This window comes from Ursus arctos, chromosome X (genome assembly GCF_023065955.2).
Source record: "Ursus arctos isolate Adak ecotype North America chromosome X, UrsArc2.0, whole genome shotgun sequence".
NCBI classification, from domain to species: domain Eukaryota; kingdom Metazoa; phylum Chordata; class Mammalia; order Carnivora; family Ursidae; genus Ursus; species Ursus arctos.
Window position 1 is genome coordinate 58,818,928 of NC_079873.1, and position 9,331 is coordinate 58,828,258.

General features: G+C 40.5%; 1 pseudogene; it reads left to right on the forward strand.

Annotated features, from left to right (window-relative positions):
• The first annotated feature begins 7,281 nt into the window (after nt 1-7,281).
• Nucleotides 7,282-8,827, forward strand: LOC113246585 (centromere protein N-like; annotated as a pseudogene).
• Nucleotides 8,828-9,331: the final 504 nt, after the last annotated feature.

The window sequence follows — 9,331 nt, forward strand, 5'->3', positions numbered from 1 at the left end:
CACAAAAACAGACACATAGACCAATGGAACAGAATAGAGAACCCAGAAATGGACCCTCGGCTCTTTGGGCAACTAATCTTTGATAAAGCAGGAAAAAACATCCGGTGGAAAAAAGACAGTCTCTTCAATAAATGGTGCTGGGATAATTGGACAGCTACATGCAAAAGAATGAAACTTGACCACTCTCTCACACCATACACAAAGGTAAACTCCAAATGGATGACAGACCTCGATGTGAGACAGGAATCCATCAAAATCCTAGAGGAGAGCATAGGCAGCAACCTCCAAGACATCGGCCACAGCAACCTTTTTCATGACACATCTCCAAAGGCAAGAGAAAAAAAAAAAAGCAAAAATGAACTTGTGGGACTTCATCAAGATAAAAACCTTCTGCACAGCCAAGGAAACTGTCAAAAAAACTAAGTGGCAGCCCACGGAATGGGAGAAGATATTTGCAAATGACACTACAGGTAAAAGACTGGTATCCAAGATCTACAAAGAACTTCTCAAACTCAATACGCGAGAAACAAATAAACAAATCATGAAACGGGCAGAAGATATGAACAGACACTTTTCCAATGAAGCCATACAAATGGCTAACAGACACATGAAAAAATGTTCAAAATCATTAGCCATCAGGGGAATTCAAGTCAAAACCACCTTGAGATACCACCTTATGCAAAAATTGACAAGGCAGAAAACAACAAATGTTGGAGAGGATGTGGAGAACTGTTGGTGGGAATGCAAGTGGTACAGCCACTTTGGAAAACAGTGTGGAGGTCCCTTCAAAAGTTAAAAATTGAGCTACCCTATGATCCAGCAATTGCACTACTAGATATTTACCCCAATGATACAGACGTATGGAAGAGAAGGGCCATATGCACCCCAATGTTCATAGCAACATTGTCCACAATAGCTAAATCGTGGAAGGAGCCGAGATGCCCTTCAACAGATGACTGGATTAAGAAGATGTGGTCCATATATACAATGGAATATTACTCAGCCATCAAAAGGAATGATTTCACAACATTTGCAGCAACTTGAACGGGACTGGAGGAGGTTATGCTAAGAGAAATAAGTCAAGCAGAGAAAGACAATTATCATATGGTTTCACTCATTTTTGGAACATAAGAAGTAGGAAGATCAGTAGGAGAAGAAAGGGAAGCAGGAAGGGGTGGTAAACAGAAGGGGGAATGAACCATGAGAGACTATGGACTCTGGGAAACAAACTGAGGGCAGTGGGGGATTGGGATAGGCCGGTGATGGGTATTAAGGAGGGCACGTATTGCATGGTGCACTGGGTGTTATACACAAGTAATGAATCATGGAACTTTACATCAAGAACTTGGGATGTACTGTATGGTCACTAACATAACATAATAAAAAATTATTTTAAAAAAATAGGGTCTCATTAAAAATTCGCAGTACCATTAGCACAATAAAAGTAATGGTGTTTCTTTAATACATCAAATAGTTTTAAAATTCTTCCTGTTTAATAAAGTTTTGTAACTCTTTGGAAAAAAAATAATTACAGTATGTCTCGGTGTGGATCTGTTTTGCTGATTTTTGGGGGGGTTCTCTGTGCCTCCTGGCTCTGGATATCTGTTTCCTTCCCCAGATTAGGGAAATTTTCAGCTATTATTTCTTCAAATAAATTCTCTGTACACTTATCTCTTTTCTTCCGGGACTCCTGTAATCAAATGTTATTACATTTGATGGAGTCACTGAGTTCCCAAAATCTATTCAGGTTCTGCATAATTCTTTTTTCTCTCTTTTGTTCAGCTTGATAACTTTCCATTACTCTGTCTTCTAGGTCATTAATTTGTTGCTCTGCTTCTTCTAGCCTGCTTATTCCATCAAGTGTCTTTCTTATTTTGTCTATTTGAGCTCTTTATCTCTGCTATATTATCCTTTATTTCTGTGTTAAGAGTCTCACTGATGCCTTCCACTCTTCTCAAGTCCAATGAGTATCCTTATGAACATTGCTTTGAATTCTTCAGCAGGTGTATTACTTATATTGTTTTCACTTAGATCTCTGACTGTGGCCTTGTGCTGTTCTTTTGGGGAAAATTTCTCCTTCTCATTTTGTCTAACTTCTGTGCCCATTTCTATGTGTAAGGAAAGTCAGCTACTTCCGTTCTTCAGGGTAATAGCTTTATGAAGAAGAGGTCCTATAGTGCCCTGCAGTGTAGTGTCCCCTGTTCCCCAGGGCCTGGTGTTGCTGGGAGTATCTCCAATGTATGTTGTGTGTGCTCTGCTATTGTGTCCTGGCCACTTTGTCCTTTAGGCCAGTCTTCTACAGAGGCTCTCTTTGCCTGTCATGGGCAGTTTTTGGTCCCTTGCCTGAATATGGCGAGTTTTATCTAGGTGTGCTCTGGTCTGCTTGTGAAATAAGACCTGTCACCACTGCTACTTGAATTGAGGCTCTGCAACACTCCTGGCTCAGGAGACTTGGTATTGGCAGTGGTTTGGGTTGGTCTTCTTGGGGGAGGATGCCCACCATGCTGGAACTGAGGCAAGCATGACTAGGAAGGACAGTTCTCCCGGAGCACAGTGGGAGACATGACTTGGTGTAAGCAAGTTAGGTAGCAAGTGTTGGCACTGCACTGGTTTCTGCAGGTGGCTTCTGTGTTTATGCTGAGGGGTGGGGAGGAAAATGGCACCTACTAGTTCCTTTGTTCCTGGAGGGGTCTCTCTGAATGTTGCCTCTCTGGGACATGCTCCGAGATGAGCAACTAACCTCCCCACTGTGTGCCCCAGGTGCTCTTCAGATAGCTGTTTCCATGGTGTATGTCTCAAGCTGTTTGCCCTGCCTTTTCTCTAAGAGCAGTCCCAATGTCCTCCAGCTCTCTAAGAGACGAGCATGCTGACCTTTGAAACTCCAAGCTTTAAGCCCTGGTGGTTGCCAGAGCTCATGAAATTTACCCTCTCTCACTTTTCAAGCCCACTGCTATGGGGATTCATTTTCCCTATGCACTCTCATTGTGTGATAATCTGTCTCTTGCCCTTCTCTGCAACCATGACTCCCTCCCCACCACAGTGGCAACAATCCATTTCTCTCCCAAGCTATAGTCTCCACATTTCCTACCTTCTTCTCTACCTTTAGTTGTGGAATTTGTTCTGCTACTCTTCAGATTGAGTTCTGGGATATCTTGGATGATTTGATAGTTATTTAGCTGTATTCTTGGGATGAGGCAAATCTAGTGTTCTCCTTCCACCACCATCTTCCCCTCTGTATCTTCCTCTCTTGAAGGTGGCTATTTGATGATTCTGACCTTTTCCAAAATTTTTTTAAAGATTTTATTTATTTATTTATTTGACACAGAGAGAGAGAGAGAGCACAAGCAGGGGGAGTGGCAGGCAGAGGGAGAGGGAGAAGCAGGCTCCCTGCTGAATAAGGAGCCCAATGTGAGGCTCAATCCCAGGACCCTGGGATCATGACCTGAGCCGAAGGCAGACACCCAACTTTCTGAACCACCCAGGTGCCCCCTTTTCCAATTTTCTATATCCTATGTGGAGCTAGAAATTCTTACGTTTCTATTTTATTTGTTTAGGGTTTTTTTTCCTAGTTATAGTGGGATTAGTGGTCTTTTACTATTTCTACACCATGATTTAAAATCAAATGTCAGAATGATCTTACTAAAATATAAATTGGATCATGACATTCCTTTGCTTCTTATGTTTCAGTGGTTTCCCATTGTACAGCAAATTTTTAAAAATAGTAAAATACAAACTAATTTTCTGTCTGTCTCTCTCTCTCCTTTTTTCTCTCTCTCTCTAAGGTCCTGCATGATTTTATCCTGTCCTACCTTTTCAACTTCATCACATGACATTATTCTTACTTTCTAGCCCAATGATTGGCAAACATTTTTTTGTAAAACACCAGATAGTAATTATTTTAAACTTTTGGGTCATATGATTTCTGTTACAACTATCCAACTATGCTGTTATAACATCAAGCAGCTATGTACAATAAATAAATTAGCTTGGCTGTACTCCAAAACAAGCATATATGGACACTGATACTTGGATTTCATATAGTTTATGTATGACATGAAATATTTTTTTTCTTCAGGATTTTTTTCCTTCTAATGATAAAAAATATACAAACCACTCTCTGGATGCCGGCCATACAAAAAAAGATGCAGCAGGTCAGCCCATGAGCTATAGTTTGTTGACTTCTATCTAGCCAGAATAATTTACCTACACTGCATAGCAAGTACAACCCATTCCCTTTGTGGCTGATTTCTTTCTCCTTAGGTTTGGCTTTAAATGTGATCTTTTCACAGATTCCTTCTTCAGCCACCCTTTCTAAAGTAACTATGTCCCTCTCCCTTCTTTTACATTACATCCAATTTCCTTTTCCCTTTATTATTCTTATCACAATGTATAATTATATGCTTATGTTTTCTTTTTTTTAAGATTTTATTTATTTATTCGACAGAGATAGAGACAGACAGCAAGAGAGGGAACACAAGCAGGGGGAGCGGGAGAGGAAGAAGCAGGCTCATAGTGGAGGAGCCTGATGTGGGGCTCGATCCCATAACGCCGGGGTCACGCCCTGAGCCGAAGGCAGACGCTTAACCGCTGTGCCACCCAGGCGCCCCTATGCTTATGTTTTCTTGGTATTGTCTGTCTCTTCTAACAGATTTTAAGTTACATTTGATCAGGGACAATGTCTGTTGAGATTTTATTCACCAGTGCTTAACACTTACTATTATTTAGTAAGTATTCAATAAATATTTGCTAAATGCACTAGTCAGGCTCTTTCTGCCCTTTTGGGCTTTGATTGCTTACTTGAAGGGGTTGATGCAACTGTTTTAATTGTGGGTTTACTGAAGACACCCGGAAAGCGTATTGTGCTAAGCAGTGCCAAGTCGATGGCTCCATGAACCTAGTCCATCCTCTCCCCCTGTCACACTGTGGACAATTTGATGTCTCTGAGTTGTAAAACAGTGAGTGTTTTCTTGTAACTGAAATTCTTGATCTACAAAGCGCAGACTTCTCCCTTGCAGACACTGGCTTTGGCATGCCTAAAACAGTAAGATAGCCTTTTTTACTTCACTCTACAGATATTTAGTATATGTTAGTTAGTACAATATAAATAAGACCATCTATTGAAATCTAGATGTAATTATACTCTACAAAAGGTCTATTTAAAAAAAAAAATACCAGCTTCTATTTGACTGCTAAAAAAGACAATTTCACATATATGTCCACATACATACTAAAATAGTACTTAAAGCAAATAGTAAAAATACTAATGATTGGTATTCAAAGCAAATAGTAAAAATGTCCTCATTTTGTACAGTTCTAGAATGCATAGATTCCAGTTACCATGCTTTAGTTAAATAATACCAGTACCCCAACAACACACAGTTCAAATTTCATTTACCATGGTACACTGTCAGTACTTGAATAAAGTACAAACTTTACTGTTAGCTCTTCAGCGCCTAAATTACTATGCACATAACAGATGTACATGGTGGTTAATGACCAATCACATCATTTTTTTTTCAGTCTTTTGCTCATGGTCACTGAGCATGTATTTAGATGTATGCAGTGAACAAAGCATGTGTTTATGTTGCCTCTTCATTTCTCACTGATAAACCCACATGACATTTAACAAAAATGTATAATGAAAGAGTGAATTATCCAATAAAGATGAAAGTTCAAAAAAGAAACTAAAAGTGATTTTAAAAAAATAATGTATATATTTTTAACTCAATAATAATTTACATAATGTTATACTAGTTTCATGTATACAATATAATGTGAAATAAGTCAGTCAGAGTAAGACAAATACCATATGATTTCACCCATAAGTGGAATTTAAAAACAAATGAACGAGCAAAGAAAAAGACAGACTGAGAAAAGAAAGAACCAGACTCTTAAGTACAGAGAACAAACTGGTGGTTGCCAGAGGGAGGTGAGGGGATGGGTGAAATAGATAAAAGAGATTAACAGTACACTTACCTTGATGAGCACTGAGTAATGTATAGAATTATTGAATCATTATATTGTACACCCAAAATTAACAATGCTGTATGTTAATTATACTTCAATTTAAAAAAAAAGAAAAAGAAAGAGAGAGAGAAAGAAAAGGGAACAGCTGCTGAGAAGAGACACTGCTGGCAAAGACAAACCTGCCAAAGAAATGCATGAAACTGTTGCAGAGTTTACCAAGAGGACCATCTTGAAAAATCACAATGACTGGGGAGGAGTTAAGATGGCAGAGCAGTAGGAGGACCCTATATGCTTGTCTCGTCCTTTGAACCCAACTACATAAATATCAAATCATTCTGAACACCCAAGAAATCGATCTAAATGCTGAGAGACCAAACTGCAGAGCTAAAGGGAGACAAGAAGCCACATCATGGAAGGTAGGAGGTGGGGAGACACGATTTGGGGTAGAAAAGAATCGTGGATGCTGCAGAGGGGAGGGAGCCTTGATCTTGGAGAGAGAGGAAAGAGAGAGAGAGAGAAACAGAAAAAGCAGCACACAGGGAATTGCACAAGAGAAACACATCCCCAAAAACATTAGCTGGAAAAACTAGAGCCGTTGATTATCGCGTTGTTACAAGCAGCGGAGCTCTAAGTCTGAGGTTTTAGACGTCCGTGCCACCGCTGAGTGAAGACTGACTGGCATAGCGGTACTCCTGTGGGGAAGAAGGGCAGACACCGGGGAGTGGGCAGCATGGTTTGAGGATTCCCCTGGGTCGCAATGGGAGAGAAAGTTCACCTTCTTGGAGTGCACTTGGGAGAGGTGGCAAAGACCCTCTGGGGACAAAAGAGCTGGTGAGCACCGAAGTGCTGACCTGGTCATTAGTATAGGAACAGAGACACCTGCTTGGTGCTAGCTTTTTGCTGTGTTTTACCATAAACTCCAAGCCCAAGCATGGTAGTGCGACTGCTTTTCTGAGACTAACTGGTACCAGCTACAGCATGAGAAGACCCTCCCCCAGAGAATCAGCGCAGGTCCACGCACCACAGGATCCCTAAAATTTGGAGTTTTGAAACTGCTGTGTGCCTGAGATAAAACACAGAAGTACTGTGCCACCTGGCAGGCAGTCAGCTAGGACACAGCCAGGGTAAAGGCAGGGATCTGACAGAATCCAGGAACACAAAAAAGGAGATTGTTCATTCTTCTGTGAGGGTTTCCTGAAGAGTGGTAGGTGTGAATTCCCCACTCCGGGGACATGAGAGGGGGACGTTGCCATTTCCCCCATGCCCAATAGCACTGACAGACTTCAGTGAGAAACACAGCACCCTCAATGGAAGATGGAGCCACTTACACCAAGCCCCACCCAGCTGCAGCCTGCAAGTGAATCTTTACTAGGGCAAGTTGGCCTAAGAACCAGGGCAGCAGTCCCTTCCCAGAAGACCATATGATTTCACTCATAATGTGGAAATTAAGAACAAAAATAGATGAACATGGCAGAAGGGGGGAAAAAGAGAGGGAAGCAAACCATAAGAGACTCTTAACTATGGGGAACAAACTGAGGGTTGATGGAGGGAGGTGGTCAGGGGTAGGCGAAATGGGTGATAGGTGTTAAGAAGGGCACTTATGATGAGCACCGAGTATTATATGTAAGTGATGAATCACTAAATTCTACACCTGAAACCAATTTTACCATATATGTTAACTAACTAGAATTAAATAAAAACTTGAAATCAAATAAATAAATAAGAAAATCCCAATGACTGAAATGATAATCTTCAAAAGCCTGAGATTTAGAGAAAGGAATCTTTTGTTCAGGACTCGGTTCTGCTTTGGGAGAAGTGTGAGAGTCTCAAAGACGCAGCCCTTTCAGACATCATTTATACTTAATTTCATCAGCACCAGAAAGTTTGGGATATTTTTCAGATGAGTAAAGGACCAGGTGAAGACACTGACCTTTTTGATATGGAAAAATTCAAAAGTTCATTTAAAAAAATTCTTCAGAGAACATTTAAAAATGTGAGTCAGGGGCGCCTGGGTGGCTCAGTCCTTAGGCATCTGCCTTTGGCTCAGGGCGTGATCCCAGTGTTTTGGGATCGAGCCTTGCATCAGGCTCCCTGCTCTGCTGGGAGCCTGCTACTTCCTCTCCCACTCCCCCTGCTTGTGTTCCCTCTCTCACTGGCTGTCTCTCCCTCTGTCAAATAAATAAATAAAATCTTAAAAAAAAATGTGAGTCAGCCTCAGAGACGCTAAGGAAATGCAGTATGGATTCAAGTTGGGGTACAGTATAGAAAGCCAAACCAGTACAAACCTGCTTATGTGGTGTATTATTCCCAGACTCCTTATGCCTTCACTTCTTCCTGCCAGCTGAAGAGCAATGTACCCCTTCTGGGTCAGGCACTGATAGTTGCTAGCAATCACAGTAAAATTGTGAATATGGACCTCAGTAGCCAGCACCTGGGTTCTCTTAAGTCTATTGTTTTTAAAAAGTATAATCAGACCATTGAAACTCACAGCTCTACTAGACTTCTACAAGAAAGAACACTTGAGCTGGATATACACATGGAGTCAATGATCATTCATGAAAAGAGAATAGAGAAAGAGAGAGTCCAGAGAGTGCCTCAAGAAACTTTTAGAGACAATCCTCAACCAAGACTAGAATTTTCACAAAATAAACTTGAAACAAAATTCAAAAATGACTTAAATGGAGACATCTTGGCTGAGAGAAAAGAACCCCTCTAGTGCCTAAAAATGTTCTCTAGCTCACATCTTCTGGAAGTGTTGAAATGCTAAGCACCAGCTGGTATTGCAAATGCACCACTTCCTCCATTGCTAACTTGCATATCCAATAAGGGAATGTATTATTTTAAAATTAGATATTTCTAATAAGAGGTGTGTGGTTTTGTAAGCACAGTATTCCCTTGACTAGACTGCATATGCATTTCAGTTAACAGCTGGCTGGATGGCTTCTGTTTATAAACTTGTGTTTTAGAAATTAACTCTTGATATTGACAAGTTTAGAAATGTTCACATGATTGTTGGGACTAATTCTTTCTTCCTCCACTGTAAACTCCTCTCCCCCATACCCCGCAAAGCATAGCAATTGTGGACCTTTAAAAAGTGACAAGATGCCCTTTTTCTCACTCCTATCTCTCCTCGATCCTGGAGACATCATGTTATAATTGCTTGTTTCCAAGGATTTTATCTTAAGCCTTGAATCATGGAAAGCAGCAGTAAGAAACTATACTCAACTCAAAACTTTCTAGGAAAAATCATAAAACTGGTCCATTCAGAGGGTAGAGTTATGTCCATTAAGTTATTGTTGGAGGTAGTGTATCAGATGATTCAATTATATGAAATAATAGTTTCATTGTGAATATGATACTTTTC